Source organism: Prionailurus viverrinus, chromosome F1, assembly GCF_022837055.1.
Source record: "Prionailurus viverrinus isolate Anna chromosome F1, UM_Priviv_1.0, whole genome shotgun sequence".
Taxonomy (NCBI): Eukaryota; Metazoa; Chordata; class Mammalia; order Carnivora; family Felidae; genus Prionailurus; species Prionailurus viverrinus.
In genome coordinates this window covers 10,459,420-10,478,001 of record NC_062577.1, presented here as the reverse complement: position 1 = coordinate 10,478,001, position 18,582 = coordinate 10,459,420, and the positions used below count along the sequence as shown (strand labels likewise).

Here is an 18,582-nt window from a genome sequence, read left to right as displayed (position 1 = left end):
GATTCATGTTTTCCTGCTTCTATGCATACCTGGTAATCTTTGATTTGGTTCAAGACATTGTGAATTTTACCTTGTTGTGAATTTTGCTTGCTATTTTTGTTTTCCTATAAATATATATTTTTAATGTTTATTTATTTTTAGAGAGAGAGAGAGAGAGAGAGAGAGAGAGAATGAGTGGGGAGGGGCAGAGAGAGAGGGAGGGAGAGAGAATCTCAAGCAGGCTTCACCCTCAGTGAGGAGCCAGACATGGGGCTCTATCCCAGGAGTGTGAGATTATGACCTGAGCCAAAATCAAGAGTCAGATGTTTAACTGACTGAGCTACCCAGGTGCCCCTTCCTATAAATATTTTTGAACTTTGTTTTGAGATGCAGTCGCTACTTGGAAATAGTTTTATCTTTTTGAGAATTGTTTTTAAAATCTGTTCAATGTGACCAGAGAAATGTTTAGTCAAGATTAGTTATTTCCTGCTCCTGAGGTAAAAGTCTTCTGAATACTCTACCAAATGTTCTGTGAATTGTGTGATTGTCCAGTATGACTGGTGGCAATGGCCACTATTCCTGGTCCTGTGTGAGTACTGAGTGCTCTCTGATGCTTTTGGACAGTTCTTGCCCTCACCTCGCATAGTTTCCTTACCTGGCACATGCTGAATACTTGAGGGGATGCTCTGCTGGTTCCCATGATTTCGGGGTTTTGTTTGTTTGTTTGTTTGTTTGCAGCTCTCTCCTTTCTGGTACTTTGTCTTGCAAATGCTAGCCCCATTCTTCTCCTCATACTCTGAATTCCATCTTCTCAACTTAGGGAGTCTTGCAAGCTTTGCCTGGATCCTCCCTTCACCTTCCTTCTATACTGTGATCTGGGAACTCAAGGCAATAAATTGGGGCAATCATTCAGACTTGCTTCATTTGTTTCCCATGTCTCAGGGATCACTGTCCTTCATTGCCTGATATACTTACTTTGTCTTGAAAATCATTATTTCATATATTCTATTTGTTTGTTTTTGGTAGCTTTAGTTGGGAGCATAAAATCAGTCCCTGTTACTCTGTTTTGGTTAAAAGGGTGAGTCCCAGCACTGTTTTAAGTTCTTTATCTTTCAACAACTATATGGAATAGTTTCAAATGTTATTCCCATTTTGTAGATGAGAAAACTGAGACATCGAGATTAAGTTAGTTGCTTAAACTTGCAAAGCTTCGTAGTAGACTAGGTTTCAAATTCAGGCACCGTGGCTCCAGAATCTATGATCTTAACTCTCTTGCCATTCTGATTTTATAGCATTCCTCAGTTTACAAACAACTGTGCCGAGGGGCACCTGGGCGGCTCAATCAGTTAAGCGTCTGACTTTGGCTCAGGTCATGATCTCGCAATTTGTGAGTTCGAGTCCCACGCTGGGCTCTTTGCTGGCAGGTCGGAGCCTGAGGCTGCTTTGGATTCTGTGTCTCCCTCTCTTTCTGACCCTCCACTGCTCATGTTCTGTCTCTCTCTCTCTCTCTCTCTTAAAAATAAGTAAACATTAAAAAATTTTTAAAAAATAGCTGTGCCGAATATTTCATTAAATTCTTATGTAGCTCATATAAGTAGAATGTGAATGACTGGTAATCCTTAACCCCACACCCCCATGTTATTTGTAGTTTCAAAGGAGTATGCTTCCTCATACAGAAGAATCTTTAGTAAATTAAATATCACGAGATCTGACAAAAGAGAAATGAGTAATATTTCTGAAGTGTAACAAAAACTTTTTAGTTACTGACTCTTCCAGTTTACTCTACCTTGTAGTTTTCTGGCTTGGTTTCTCTAAGTTGGTCTTGATTTTTGCCAACTTCTTTTAGTCTATTCTTTTTTTTTCTTCTGTTTATTATTATTATTTTTTAAATTTACATCCAAATTAGTTAGCATATAGTGCAACAATGATTTCAGGAGTAGATTCCTTAATGTCTCTTACCCATTCAGCCCATCCTGCTTTTAGTCTATTCTTTAGATTGTTACAGATGACCTAAAAGTTTCCCTTTTTTTTAGACTTTGCATCTAAGGCATCAGGTACTAGTAAAGATGGTGGTTATTTGTGTGCTAGAGTCTTTTAAAACCGAAGTGCTACCCTTTGACATTGGCTGTAGTAACATTTTTCTAGATATGTCTCCTGAGGCAACGGAAATAAAAACAAAAAGTTTTGGGACTACATCAATGTAAAAACCTTCTGCACAGTGAAGGAAACAATGAACAAAACCGAAAAGCAACCTACTGAATGGGAAAAGATATTTGCAAATGACATATTCGATAAAGGGTTATTATTTGAAATATATACAGAACTGATAAACTTAATACCCCCACAACACAAAAAATCCAATTAAAACATAGGCAGAAGATATGAACAGATATTTCTCCAAAGAAAACATCCAGATGGCCAACAGACACTTGAGAAGATGCTCGACATCACTCATCAGAGAAATGCAAATCGAAACTACAGTGAGATCATCTCACACCTGTCAGAATGGCTAAAATCAAAAACATAAGAAACAAGAGTTTGCAAGGATGTGGAGAAGAAGGAACCCTCATGCACTGTTGGTGGGGATGTGAGCCGGTGTAGCCACTGTGGAAAACAGTATGGAAATTCTCCCCAAAGTTAAAAATTGAACTACCCTACAACCCAGTAATCATACTACTTGGTATTTACCAAAAAGATACAAAAACATTAATTCAGAGGGATCCATGCACCCCTGTGTTTATGCCAGCATTATTTACAATAGCCAAATTATGGAAGTAGCCCAAGTATCCATCAATGTATGAATGGGTAAGAAGATTCCAGTACACACACACACACACACACACACACACACACAATGGAATATCATTCAGCCATAAAAAAGAATGAAATCTTGCCATTTCAACAACATGGATGGAGCTAGAGAGTATAATGCTAAGCGAAATAAGTTAGAGAAAGAAATACCATATGATTTCACTTATGTGGAATATAAGAAACAAAACAAATGAGCAAAGGAATAAAATAAGAAAGACAAACCAAGAAATAGACTCTTAGCTATAGAGAACAAATTAACGGTTATCAGAGGGGAGGGGGGGATTGGGGGAAATAGGTGATGGGGATTAAGGAGTACACTTATAGTGAGCACTGAGTAATATATAGAATTGTTGAATCAGTATATTGTACACCTGAAACTAATACAATGCTATAAGTTAACTGTACTGGAATTAAAATTAAAAATTTAATTAAAAAATGAAGTGCTGTAACTAATTTAACAGCTTGCATTTTCCTTTGGGAAGTATTCAGGGCTCTTTCCATCAGCTTTTGGATTCCAATTTATTACTTTGTATTAAAATTTTTGTCTGTCTCCAAGTACACAATCATTGGGCAGTTAGGATAGGTATATGGGAACGTAGTTTTGCTACATAACGAGTAACTAGAACAGTGCCTCAAGTGGTGGCTCAATATTGTTGCCTAAATGAATGACTGGTTGGATGAATCAAGGTATGCTGGTGGCCAGTTGGAGGAACCAAAGGGAAACTGGACAGAGCAAACATATACTGCAGAGAGAATATTCACTCTGAAGTGAATACCTAGCACAAAGGCAATTGAGGCTTGAGTGTATGATGTTCTGGCTTTAGGACACCTTTTCTACTTACATCTGAATACAGTTGTGTTTTGATTTCACAATTCATCATACTTAAATCATACCGACTCTAAGATGATACTGGAAAACTGAGTTTCTCCTTCTTTTCCGTATGCTATCTTCACTGGAATTTTAAACATGTTTCTCAGTGAAGAGGCAATTCCTTTTAATTGCCCTAGTATTTCAAGCATTTTTTAAAAATGAAAATCCATTAAAAGCATTAACGTGAATTGCTGTGCAAAATAACTCTCCTGTTTAACAGTTTCCATCAGTCCTCAGTTTAATTACTACGTTATTCTGCCAGCTTTCTCCAGAAATAATTGACTGAATGAAGTCATTTCATTGGATATTTACAAACACCAGACTTGTAAAGGGGGTGTCTGTCAATTCCCCTTTGGCTTGGAAATGACTGAGGCCAACCTGGCAGAATACAACTGCTATTTTGGGCTTAGCATATTTTCATAGTCACCAACTCAGGAAGATGTGGGAAGGAAACACAGGAAGGTAAAATGTTTGGCTTTTACACTCAGTCTTAGTTTTATAATTTGTGCTATAAGTTTACTTAAAAAATGAGAGAGTAAAGCCTGGATTTGGTTTAAGACAGAGTGGTTGGATAGTGATTTGTGTGTGTGGTTGTTGGCATATCTTGTTAAATTATGAATAGTCGGTAAGAAATTTGCAAAGCTTTGAGTATCAATAGTCAAAGCTTAAACATTGGTTCATCAATCATGGTGAAAATGAATTACCAAGGCCGGTCTGTTAATGTTACTGATTGAATATTCTTAATAAAGAGTTTGCTTTGGATTAAGTAATAAGATGTGATTTTGAAGGCGTAGTGTCAAACCAGAGATCAGACAAGATGAAGATCAGGCTGGAAATTATTTTATCTGAGGCAGCCTACAGGAAATTCCAAAAGACAAAATCAATATAAATGAAGCTCTTAAAGAATTGAAGTAGAATACCAAATTACAGTACTGTAGATTCAAGCTTAAATATGTCAGTCCCCACTCATGGGAAAAATTGATGCAAAACTTCAGATGGTCGTCAGAAGGAATTTGAGCTGTGGTAATATTTACAACGTGATGATTTCAGAGTGGTTATTCATTGTCTTAAAATATCGAGAGGTGGGGAGAGTGGAAGGAAGACTAAGGTAAGGTACTTATTTAAAAAAAAATAGTAGATGTTGGGAATGCAAGCTGGTGCAGCCACTCTGGAAAACAGTATGGAAGTTCCTCAAAAAACTAAAAATAGAACTACCCTACGACCCAGCAATTGCACTACTAGGTATTCATCCAAGGGATATAGGTATGCTGTTTCGAAGGGGCACATGCACCCCAATGTTTATAGCAGCACTATCAACAATAGCCCAAGTATGGAAAGAGCCCAAATGTCCATCGATGGATGAACGGATAAAGAAGATGTGGTATATATAATATACAATGGAGTATTAGTCACCAAAAAGAATGCAGTCTTGCCATTTGCAACTACGTGGATGGAACTGGAGGGTATTATGCTAAGTGAAATTAGTCAGAGAAAGACAAAAATCATATGACTTCACTCATATGAGGACTTTAAGAGACAAAACAGATGAACATAAGGGGAGGGAAACAAAAATAATATAAAAACAGGGAGGGGGACAAAACAGAAGAGACTCATAACTATGAAGAACAAACAGGGTTATGGGAGGGGCTGTGGGAGGGTGGATGGGCTAATTAGGTAAGGGGCACTAAGGCATCTACTCTTGAAATCGTTGCACTGTATGCTAACTAATTTGGATGTAAATTAAAAAAAATTAAAAAACAAAAAAATAGTAGATGTGACAAATGTCTTAACAGGAATGCTAAGAAGTGAATGGTTGAAGTTAATGTAATTATGAAGATTACAGAAAGAATGAATCTAGGTTTAGTTCTCATTTAGACGTACATTTTAGCGTCACAGGAAGACAAATACCTCTCTCTCAGAGGTGACCCCAGAGTAGTCCAAAGTGCATTTTAGTCTGTCATGCCATTAGTAATTTTAGTTAGACGGTCTCAATCACAACTTGTACATTTGGTGAAAACCCATTGGGCCGTTTTCATCCTCAATGGTAGCAGCAGCGTTTGCAGGACATGGAGACTATACAGTGTTGTGGGGCTTCCTTAAAAAAAAAAAAATAAGTAACACACTTGGAAGCCTCAAGCAAGTGGAAGGCCCTTAAGCTTGACCTTTAGTAGCTTCAAGTCATTGCTTCTAGTTAACAAATTTCATTTCGTTGATAGAAGATGAAAAGCTTCTTGTAAATGAAGAGTAAGTAGAATATCAATGTGGCAGAAAGAGGAGTGGATTAGATTTAGAACCCATGTTCTAGCCTAGGCTGGTCCATACATTTCATTATTTGTTTACTGAAGGCAGTATTATAGAAGGCATTGTGGAGATGGCTGTGAACACAAAGAATCCATACTTAAGAAGTAAAGCATTCCAAGCCCAATCTGAATTTGGGAAATAGTATATACACCACCCCTCTTAGTGGGACACAACAGACTTCAGCATACAAATGGCTCTGAGAGATATTACTGTTTAAACACACACACATCACACACACACAGTTTGACCTCATTTATTCCAGTTTTTAGCTCTTTTCTTTTTAAATGTGTGTAACACACAGTAAGATCACCTGGAAAACATTTTGGGGAATGCTGCTATGAGGAATTATCTCTTTCAGCCTCCTTAACTGTTACAGGTGTTAGGTTTTCCTCTTTGGCCAGGTGGGAACTGTCATTCTTAAAGGAATTCCAAGCAGTGTATTTTATACAGACTTGCACACTTGGGCTCAGCGGCTCTTATTAAATGGTACCACCCATCAAGCAGAGATTGGCAATGGGGTGTGGATAAGTCAGTGCTTAAATGGGATGGAGGGACCAGCCCTTCACAGCTTAGGCCTGTTCTTTATGATTCCTGAGAAGACTTTCCTTTAAGCATCCTTTGGCCGCCTTTTTTTTTTTTTAATTTATTTATTTATTACTTAGAAAGTGTGAGTCAGGGAGGAGCAGAGAGAGAGGGAGAGAGAGACAGGGAATCCCAAGCAGGTGCCATGTGGTCAGCACAGAGCCCGACTTGGGGCTCGAACCCATGAACCATGAGATCATGACCTGAGCAGAAGGCAGACACTCAACCGACTGAGGCACCCAGGCACCCCATCCTTTGGCCTTTGTAAATGAGCTCTCTGCTTTGTAATGTTGCCTGCTATGCCTGTATGTATAAGTCACTGCACTGGAGTGTGAATACCACCCAAGCAGCCTGTGCAGTGGTCAGAGGGCCGAGCAAGAGGGAGATTCTGCCCCTTCTTCAGAGTATTTCTGAATGTGGAGGCCTAAAAAGAGGCCTTGTGGCCAAGTATGGCTTGAAATTCAAACTTAATGTCAGAGCCACCCCACCTTCTTAAGGTAATTACCACTTAACCAAACATTTCTGAGTTCCTTATAAATTGGTCCCCTCAGTCACTTAATCCTTTTAGTAACTCTTCTCTGAACTCGGTCCAAATATTCCATAATTTGGGTAACAAGGTGCTCTGCAGGGAACGCAGTGTCCAGGTGCAGCAACCTTGCCAGGGCATTTGGTGTGGTGAGAGGGAGCCAGAGAAAGATGACAGCCACCCAATATCCCTTAGGCTCTTGTAAATGTAATGGCGGCTTTCCAACAAACAGAGTTAAGCTCACAGTAAACGCACAGGCAAGTAGACTGGAAATTGCCCCTTCCTTGATTCAGGTGGAAGGCAAGCCAGTGGCCTACAGAGCAAGTACTGGGGGTGTGTGGGAAGTTGAGGAAATCCTTCACTTTAAATAATAGTATAGCCATACTTGACAATAAGAAATGATTCTGAGCAAAGTGCCCAGAGGTCCTTAACGGGGATGTTTTGAGAAAAGGCAAGGCCAAAACTGAAAGTTGCTGCTGGTCTAGCTTTTCTCAGTATTAATACCATATCTGTGTAAATAAGATCATTAAAAGGGTGTTCGTTATTCTTGTTTTCTCATTTTTTGATAGAATTGGAAGGAAATCTGATGAAATCTGAGTCACTTGAAGAGGAGTGATGTTCTCGGTCAAATAAATGAGTAAATGGACGAGTCAGAATTTTACCCCAAGTATGGATGGCCTCAAGACCTGTATTTTTCATTTAACATTAAACAAACTAAACAAAAACACTCTCACCCCCAAATCCTATTTCTAACACCGGTTCTGGGAGTAAGATGTTAATACTGACAAGTCTCTTGGCCTTTAAATGTACTTTCTGTATCATTTGTGTCCATATTTTTTTTATCTTGTAGTCATTAGTTCACTTTTTGGGACAACTTTCATTTATACCAAAAAATGAAATTCCAAAGACATAAGCATCTGGTATTAAGGTAAAAGTAAGTTATGTCAAAGTTTGTTGGGGTTCTGGGAGACCCTAACAAGGATACTGGTGAAAGGTTGTTAAGGTTTAAGTGCAAAAGTCAATAATAAATTCCTGAAAAATATAGGGTACTCTTATTTCTTGATATTTGGGACATTTAAACAAGTATTTAACAATCTGCTTCTCAGGCTAATTAAACATATGTGTAATGGACCACCCTAAGAAATACATAAATAAGTTACTCACGCAGGAAACTACATATCTCTGTGGCAAACCAATGTTTGAACCATATTTCAAATGCATAAATATTGCTATAAAACACAACTGGGCAAGGAGAACCATACCAGGAGGAGTATAATATTTAACGACAAATATTCATATTATTGTAGCATTTTAAAGATACTTTTTATAATCACAGGAGCTTAAGATTTCAACTGAAATGCCATTATTTCTCACAACCCTGGAAGACTGCTTGCTATTAAGATTCCCAATTCATCAATTTTGACACAGGCGGGGGTGGGGGTGGTGTGGTCACACGCTCTCAATGTTGGATTGGACTTTTGTTCTAAGCTTGCTCTATTCTAGATTTCCCCTTGACCATTGCAGGATGATTATTTCCTTAAGAAACTTCTAATCAAGGGGCGCCTGGGTGGCTCAGTCAGTTGAGGCCGACTTTATTTCAGGTCATGATCTCACAGTTCGTGGGTTTGAGCCCCGTGTCAGGCTCTGTGTGGAGCCTGCATGGGATTCTCTCTCTCTCTCTCTCTCTCTCTCTCTCTCTCTCTCTCTCTCTCTCTCTTCTCTCTCCCTGCTCCTCCACCACTCATGCTTTCCCTCTCTCTGAAAATAAATAGATAAACTTAAAAAAAAAAAAAAAGAAACTTCTAATCAAGTATGGGCTTTTAGGAGATAAAATACTATATGGAATCCAGAATTATCCTTTCCTTTCCAGGTCTAACAACCCTTTGTATCAGGCCTATTCAGCTTTGGAGGCTGCGTTCTGGAGATCTTTGAACACAGCTGGACTCTCAGGTACTTTGGTCTTTGGGGGCTGATATACCTAAAATAACTTTGAATAGTTAAATCTGACCACGTGTGAAATGGCAGTTGCCTTTTAATTTTAATGGAATATTTTAGAGCATTTTTATGGAAAAGCTCTTAAAGTTCGTTTTTTCACTACCTTAATGAAAGGGGAAAATGTGTTGCTGTTGCTGTTATTTTTTATAATAAATTTAAAGCAGTTCCTGCAAATCTTAACAAGTAAAATCAAATATTTAATGCTTTTGGCAAAATCCCTTTATAAAATTTCCAGAACAAAATAAAATATTCTGAATTTAAACTTCTTTGAATAAAACAGACTGAATTTCGAAGAGCACTTACATCATGTATCAATATTTCCAAGTTAATTTAGTATGTGGAATCAAACTACATCATTACCACAATAGTTACTGTTGTGTCTGAAAAGATTTTTAAACCAGAATAGAAAGTTATATTCATGAATATGATATTCCAGATAGAAACACTTTGGTTTTTTCTTTTTTTGTTTTTACGCTATATCTCTTTTATATATGTAAATCAGGATGTCTTATACCTACCTGCTCTTTGCATTATAAAAGCTGCCTTGTAAAAGATCCTGAGTGTACTCTTAACTCTGGGACTTTACAAAGCTGGTTATTTTGGACAAGAGGCGGTGATGAACTGGTGACCTTTATCCAAATGCTCTCCAGGAAAAAAAAAAAAAGCCAATAACCACTTTGATTTGATGATTCCTAATAGTGCAAATATAAAATGTGGAGGTAAGAGATGTGTAAATCACCTTTTACTAATCGATGCGAGCCTGCTGCAGCAAACCACTGAATATTTGCTATAGCATGCAGTATGGAAGTCATCAGTTATAAAAGCCTAAATTAATGGGAAAATTGGTTTAACTGGGTAAGATAGACTAGTATGGTTACTATGAGCATAAATCACCTGGGAAGATTTCAACAGGACTTCGTCATTTTTCAGACGGAGCATTTTAAGAAAATTCCTGTTATAAACGTTAGTGGCTAGTAGATATGTGGTCTGACAAAATGAATGGAAAGAGAAAAAGTTGAAGAAGTCACTTTTTACTTATGTTACTTGTGGTTCATAAAGAATCTGTTTTGCTCTGAGTGAGCTTTGAGCTGGATTTTTCAAAGCAATCATCATTTGTATTACAGAATGTTAATATGGTCCTGGGAAAAATGTTTTCCAGGAAAATATTAAAATAATTATAGCTAATGTTAACCCCAGTAATCTCTACTCTAAGAGATTCTCACACATTATCTTGCTGAATCCTTACAACCTTCTTATTACTCACCCCACTTCCCTACATTTTACAGATGAGGAAACTGAAGAACAAAGAGTTTCAATAACTTACCAACTTGCCACACCTAGTAATTGGGATTAACCCAGGCAGTCTGCCTCAAAGGTTTGGGCTTTTAATCAATGTACTTTTTAAAAAAATTTATTTAAATCCAAGTTGGTTAACATACAGTGTAATAATGATTGCAGGAATAGAATTTAGTGATTCATCACTTACATATAACACTCAGCGCTCATCCCAACCAGTGCCCTCCTTAATACCCATCACCCATTTAGCCCATCCCCCCCCACCCAACACCCCGCCAGCAGCCCTCACTCAGTTTGTTCTCTGTATTTAAGAGTCTCTTATGGATTGTCTCCCTCTCTGTTTTTATCTTATTTTTTCTTCCCTTCCCCATGTTCATCTGTTGTATTTCTTACATTCCACATATCAGTGAAATCATATATTTGTCTTTCTCTGACTGACTTATTTCGCTTAGCATAATACCCTCTAGTTTCATCCACGTTGTTAGAAATGGCAAGGTTTCGTTCTTTTTTTTTTATCACCGAGTAATATTCCATTGTATGTATGTATATATATACACCACATCTTCTTTATCCATTCATCTGTCAAAGGACATTTGGGCTCTTTCCAGACTTTGACTATTGTCAATAGTGTTGCTATAAGCATTGAGGGTACATGTACCCCTTTGAAGCAGCACTCTTGTATCCTTTAGATAAATACCTAGTAGTGCAATTGGTGGGTCATAGGGTAGTTCTATTTTTAATTCTTTGAGGAACCTTGATATTGTTCTCCAGAGTGGCTGTACCAGTTTGCATTCCCACCAGCAGTGCAAAAGAGTTCTTCTTTCTCCACATCCTCACCAACATCTGTGGTTGCCTGAGTTGTTCATTTTAGCCATTCTGACAGGTGTGAGGTGGTATTCATTGTTGTTTTAATTTGTAATTCCCTGATGATGAGTGATGTTGAGCATCTTTTCATGTATCTGTTAACTAGCCATTTGGATGTCTTCTTTGAAAAAGTGTCTATTCATGTCTTTTGCCCATTTCTTCACTGGATTATTCGTTTTTTGAGTGTTGAGTTTAATAAGTTCTTTATAGATCTTGGATACCAGGCTTTTATCTGATATGTCGTTTGCAAATATCTTCTCCCATGCCACCGGTTGCCTTTTAGTTTTGCTGATTGTTTCCTTCACCGTGCAGAAGCCTTTTATCTTGATGAAGCCTCAATAGTTCATTTTTGCTTTTGTTTCCCTTGCCTCCAGAGACATGTCAAGTAAGAAGTTGCTGCGACTGAGGTCAAAGAGGTTGTTGCCTGTTCTCTCCTCTAGGATTTTGATGGCTTCCTGTCTTACATTTAAGTCTTTCATCCATTTTGAATTTATTTTTTGTGTATGGTGTAAGAAAGTGGTCCAAGTTCATTCAGCATGTCGCTGTCCAGTTTTCTCAACACCATTTGTTGAAGAGACTGTCTTTTTTCCATTGGATGTTCTTTCCTGCTTTGTCAAAGATTAGTTGGCCATATGTTTGTGGGTCCATCTCTGGGTTCTCTGTTCTGTTCCATTGATCTGTGTATCTGTTTTTGTACCAGTATCATACTATCTTGATGATTACAGCTTTGTAATACATCTTAAAGTCCAGGATTGTGATGCCTCCAGCTTTGGTTTTCCTTTTCAACCTTACTTGAGCTATTTTGGATCTTTTCTGGTTCCATACAAGAGTCAATGCACTCTTATGCCTCAAGTATTGGTTTGGTTTGGTTTTGTGTTAAAGAAGCATACTCATTACTGTACTTAGCTGAGCTTTGAATGTTTAGGGTTCTTCTTTTATGTAATTTAATTGACCTAAGGTTCTTTCAACATGTGGCTAAGAGGTACAGTGAAGCTATCATTGGTATTCAAATGAGTAGGCAGTTTGAAAACCATTTTAAGGTTAGGACAGTCCTGGGCTGGATGATCTCTGGATTACATTAATAAGACGGCGATTAAATAGTAATGTGGCTAAACTATACCCTTGCCTTTAGTTAATTAAATCATATCAAACTGTAAATGTATATTTTTTCTATCTAGGCCAGATACATATACGTCACCTTAAACATGTATATACACACATATAAATGCGAATACGTACATATATACACATGTGCAAATAAATTTTTTAAAGAAGTAAGGAAATCTAAAGGAACATAAAGATAGGAAAAATGGAATCAAGAATGAGAATAGTACACAAAAACCAGGTTTCAAAGTCTTACACTTTCTAGAGCTGCATCCCAATTTTGTCTCTGAAAACTTTTAGGCCCAAAGCAAAGGGGGAAAATAATATATGGTGTTCATATTATGCTAATTTAGAAATATTTTTATATATTTATAATAACAGTGATATCAACTTTACTATTAACATCTAGAATTAATCAGAACCTATGAAAATCTTCCATCTTCCAGAACACATACATCCATTAACATATTTTAAAAAAATTTTTAACATTTATTTATTTTTATGAGACAGAGAGAGACAGAGCATGAGCAGGGGAGGGGCAGAGAGACAAGGAGACACAGAATCCCGTAGCAGGCTCCAGGCTCTGAGCTGTCAGCACAGAGCCCGACGTAGGGCTCTAACCCATGAGCTCTGAGATCATGACCTGGGCTGAAGTTGGAAGCTCAACCAACTGAGCCACCCAGGTGCTCCTTTAGCACGTTTTTTTTTTTTTTAACACCATACTATCAACTTGCATTTTAAGATTTTTTGGAATCCTTTTGATTGATTGGGTGTATTTGCATTCTCTCCTATCATTGTGTTTCTGATTCCTGATTCCTTAGGAATAATTTCTTAGCAGCTGAGTTAACTTTAGTCAACTATCAGTTGCTATTGGAACTTATCTGCAGGTTTTATTTTGGTTACAATTTTTTTCTTACGTTATCTTCTTTCTTGAATTCAGTTTTAGTTATAAAAAATTATTTTGTATTTTTTCAGAAAGGTTGTAGGTGTTCAACTCGGACTTCGCATGTTATTATTTGCCCTGGTTTTAATTTAATTTATATGCCCTAGTTTTTAAATGATGGTTTAGTTTTGTATGTGAATTCTAATTGTCCCTTGTTAATTTAAAGTATTGTTGTGTTGTCTTCTAGCATCTAGTATTGCAGATAAGAAGTCTGGTGCTGTTTTAATTTTTTTTTTCCGCTTGGTTATATTCTTTTTCATAGTTTATTACAATGTACTACTTCTTGTTGGAGCTTGTATATTTTAGTGGAATGTGTCTTCATGGATTCTTGCACTACTGTTTATGGGCTCTTTCAATATGAAGAGACTGTTCATCTGGGAGAAATTTTGTTTTGCTGTTCTTGTTTTGATTTTTTTCTTTCTATTTTTTGTTTTCTCTTTCTTGAACTCCTACTAGATGGGAGTTTTAGACTAGAGCTTTTAGACGTACGTATCTCATCTTTTCTGTCATCGTTTTAATCTCTTTGTTCTTTTCACTGAATTCCAATAGAATCTTTCAGTTTACCCTCCAATTCACTATGTTCATCCAAAGTCTCATTCATTCTGCAATTCAGCCCATATTTCAATAATCTTGATAATTTCTACAAACTCAGCTTCTTTCTCATTGCATCCTGTTTTGAGGTGGGTTTTTTTTTCTTTTTTTAATTTGGCATCTTTTCCTTTTGAAACCATCCATAGTTTTTTAATTGTAGGTTTTTAATGATTCTTTCCAATACTCTATGTTTTTCTTCCTCGGGAATTAATTCTTTTATGGAATGTTGTGCTTTTTAAAACATTTGGTTGACCTTCTCATGCACTTGATATTTGGTTGCCTGTTCATATTTGTAGATGAAGGTCTACCATCAGAGATTTTTAGCTTGGGGACCACAGACCAATAAGGAGTCCCTGGATAGAATTCAGGATGTTCATGCATTTAGATTGGAAAAATGATATTATTTTACTGGCTTAAAAATGAAATTTAGCAATTCCTTCAATTATGAATATAGGCAACAACTGCAGGAATATTAGCAGTATCTGTGACTTTGTTCCTGATGGAAATCACAGACTTTCTATATCACATTAGTTTGTAAGTTGTGGATTATTATCATCGCTGCTTCAAAACTTTGGCAGCGTTTGCTAGATCTTTTCATTTTATGTTTTAATAAAGAAACGAGTATATTTTTATATCATAATTTAAAAAATATTTTGATACTTTCATTCCAATGTAATTGGCTTCCTTTATAATCCTATAAGTTTTTTTTTTTTTTAATATTAAACATTTCAAAACATTCTGAGAAGGGCTCCATAGGCAGGATCAGACAGAGAAGTCCATATGGCACAAGTTAAAACCCCTCAGGCTAGGCTGATCACGGTTGCTTGTTAGAACAAATTCCATCAGCCTGGGGAATGATCCTTGTCCCTTGCTAATGAGTACATGAGCCCCGGCTCTGTTGGTTGTGCAAAGGAGAGGTATTGACGTAGGCAGGCTGGGGTGCAGGAGGTTACGAGGTACTCGCTTTCTTCTGTGAGATCTCCCAGCGTTTATGATAGCTGGGGGCACGTACTTCTCCCACAGCCCATTCTGTCCATCCTGGATCAGGACTCCCATTTTTAGGGGAGACCAGTATCGGTGCTTTCCCTTGGGGCAACACCAAAGCAAGTGGCTCTGTGTGTGGAGGCAGGCTCAGCTGTTCTGCTGCCTGTAATTACCTGCCCACTCTGGGCCCATTCCTCCTAGCCCTTGCTGTCTCTGACTCATGGGTTTAATCTAGGATTCAACTAGGTAAACTCAGATTTTCAGGAGATTCTCTCCTTCATTTTTATGGGATTAGGTGTGTGTGTGTGTGTGTGTGTGTGTGTGTATCTTTTGGAATTTGCAGTCAGTCTGATTTCATCTGCCAGAAAATTCTCACTGTTCATGGACACTGATGATATCCTTTCTGGCACTGCAGGCTTACTGTGGATTTATTTTGACTTTTATGCTTTCTCTGATTGGGGGGAGGTAGAACACATCAACAATTATATTTAGCTGCCTTCTTGAACCAGGAGTCTTGTCTTCTTTATATTGGCTTCAGTTAAGATTTAGAGTGTGTAGCAAGGGTCCTCAAAGCTCAAACTTGCAGACCTCTTTTAAAGAAAAGCCAAAGTTTTTGCAGGCTCCTCGCTAAAGTTTACTGACTTAGCTTTAGAAACACTGTTGTACCGGGGCACCTGGGTGGCTCAGTTGGTTAAGCGTCCGACCTCAGCTCAGGTCATGATCTCATGGTACATGTGTTGGAGCCCCACATCAGGCTCTGTGCTGACAGCTCAGAGCCTGGAATCCGCTTCAGATTCCGTGTCTCCCTCTCTCTCTGCCCCTCCCCCACTCTCACTCTGTCTCTCTCTCAAAATAAATAAACGTTAAAAAAAATTAAAACAAAACAAAACACTATTGTACCTAAAATCTCCACTGGGTTTGTACTTCCTTTTTTTTAAATTTTATCTTATTCAAACAAAGGCATTTATACATTGGGAGTGATTACCCTCTAGTTCTTTCTTTTGGCTCAGCACACTTCTTGTCCAGAGATTTTAGTGTCTTTGTAGTTATAATCATATTCTTTGGTGAGACACCTATCTTATATCAGGCATTTATAACTGTGCTTTGGTTGTGGGTTGAGAATAAGTTTAGTAAATTTCAATGGGTGCTCTTATCCTGGTTACACTCTTTTGCCTGTTATCCAGACAGCCCCTTTATTGGAGTCTTATCATTATAGACCCAGAGCAAGCCACACTTGCAGGGACTGCTAACAATAAAATTCTGTATGCTAGGTTTTCCCACATCAGAAAAATCCAAGTGAGTTGACATTGAGGTAAACATTTAGAGGTGTTTCAGTTTGCACCAAATTAATTAATTTGTTGTGACTTAAATTTGGAGATTGAAGACATGGGCCCTGCCTATATTTTGAGCTCATTAAGTAAGCTTTTGCTTCTTAAGATTATTTAACTTTCTTTTTAGAATTAATGCATAATGGAAATTCTTCTTAACTTCAGTATTTTAATTTTCTCAGAACCTTTTAAATATTTTATTTATTTATTTTTGAGAGAGAGAGAGAAAAACAGCATGAGCGGGGAAGGGGCAGAGAGAGAGGGAGATACAGAATCTGAAGCAGGGTCCAAGCTCCGAGCTGTCAGCACAGAGCCCGATGTGGGGCTTGAACTCACAAACCGCGAGACCACAACCTGAGCCAAAGTCGGACGCTTAACGGACTAAGCCACCCAGGCGCCCCTCTCAGAACCTTTTAAATAATGGAAAAGAATAATTCTGAGAGGAAGAAGATAGATAGTTGAAAAATTCCTCCCACTTCCCCCCAGTTTTAAGCATAAAATTCAAAGTCTCAAAATGTTAGTCCCATCTCAGGTTACAGTTAAACAGAAAAGTGTCCAGAGCTGGCTGCCTAAATATCACCCAGTGGTAGTCTGTTGGTAAGAGAGAGCTGAGTTTATTGCTTAGTGTGGTCAGGAATAAGCCTCCCTTCAAAGAGCTTTGGCAGTGTCTAGAAGGGGTTGGAGAAAAGGTAATGTCAGAATGTACTGCAGATTGGAAGTTTTGCCTAAATCTGATCTTTCCATGTGGGGAATTGGGTAAGAGTCCGGGATTAGTAGAAAGATCAAGGGGAAGATTTTGAGGCAAGGGATTCAATAACTCCAAGGGCATGCCTGTTGGTCAGTACTTCCCATTGAAGAATTGGCAGGTCTTTTGGAAAATTCCTGTAATGAACATTCAAACCATTTGCTTGGTTGCACAGGACAGTCCTACCCTCTTGGGTAGTCCTTCCTCTTGGGTAGGAAGAGTTAAAAGATGCTAACGAAGACAGCAGAATAGAAAATCACTTGAATGTGGGCCGTGAGGTGTGGTGTCCTTTCTCAGGGCCCCGGCTGATGTGTGGGTAGATGATTTTACTTCTCAGGATTCTCAAGGGTTTTCTGGAGTGTCACCCTGCATTTGCTCCGCAGGCAGATCAAACTGAAGTTCTCCTCATTCTCTACTCCTCCTCACTGGAAAGCGGTAGAACAAAACTTTACTTGAAGTAGGAACACTGATGGCGTACCTGGCACATTCTGAAGTCTTTGGATCCCTGTGTGATTCTCTGAAGCTCGCATCCGGGAGACAGAAGACCTGAGCACCAGCCCCTCCACTCCGCAGCGTGGGCAGGGACAGGACCTGTGGACTCCCCACCTCGCCCAGTGCGACTTTATAAGCAAGAGAGCTGTAGCCATGGAGAGACAAGGGCCTAGACGTGGATAACATGTAGGCAGTTTGTCTCCAGAGGGACCAGTGAGATTATCAGGACAGGATTAAAAACAAAGACTCTTCAAGTTTGGCTTTCAATTATCTTTGGAGTATAGAGGGCTTTCTAGAGGCCTCCAGCTGGTCCCTAAAACAGCTGTCACAATGCAAGTAAGATGAGTAAGTCTCTCCTATGACAAACATATTGTCTATTCTTCTCTTTCCAAATACATATCACTTTCCCACCTATATATAAAAGATCCAAATTTCCATTTTATTAAAATTTGCACTGAGAAAATGTAGCATTTTCTATCATTAAGGTACTTCAGACAGTGCCTGACACCCAGAGTGAGAGCACACATCAGATTGTTTTGTGCCCATGTATTGAACTGGAGAATGAGTAAGAGGAAAAATACTCATTTCAAAATCTTATTTCAGTGATGCTCAAAGGATCTCTCTTGCTTTCAGAAGTTTCAGAGTAAGATAGGGTCCTTTCTTTTTTGTAGCTTGGAGTAGCTTTCCTGCCAACTGCCCATGTAACCTCTGTCACTAGAAAGCTATGCGCTGGCAAGCCGGCCTCCGCAGTTCAAGGTTGGAGAACCCTAGCCAACGCCCAAGGGCGGACAGAACCCAGGCGCCACGCAGTATCCTCGGGCTGCTAATTTGCTGGACACACAGAGCCCTGTTCTGTAACCTCCCCCTAGGTTGTGGGTGAGTGGAACCCATTAACATTTAAAAATATTTGCAGAAATCAGAGGGGGGATAAGGTATTTCTGGAGGGCCAGTACTCAGCGCACTTTCATGCGTGCCAAAGTTTGCTGGCACGGCTCAGGCTGTGATAGAGAACATCTGGACGGCTGCTGCTGCAGCATATAGTGCGGCGGAGGGCAGGGAACAAAGGGGGCTTGTGAGAGCGTGTTGGGGGGGGGGAATGCTCTCCGCAAAGGCAGCCTTACTTAATGCCTATCCCAGGCTCGGCAGGGGGAGGGGATGGAGGACCAGAAT

The 18,582-nt window shown here is 38.7% G+C and overlaps 1 long non-coding RNA gene across 1 annotated transcript; it reads left to right on the top strand.

Moving 5' to 3' along the window:
- The first annotated feature begins 8,936 nt into the window (after positions 1-8,936).
- On the top strand, positions 8,937-18,380 carry LOC125155872 (uncharacterized). Its single transcript, XR_007148392.1, has 3 exons — positions 8,937-9,020; positions 10,352-10,440; positions 17,304-18,380. It is a non-coding gene; the product is annotated as an uncharacterized LOC125155872 (long non-coding RNA).
- The last annotated feature ends 202 nt before the right edge of the window (positions 18,381-18,582 follow it).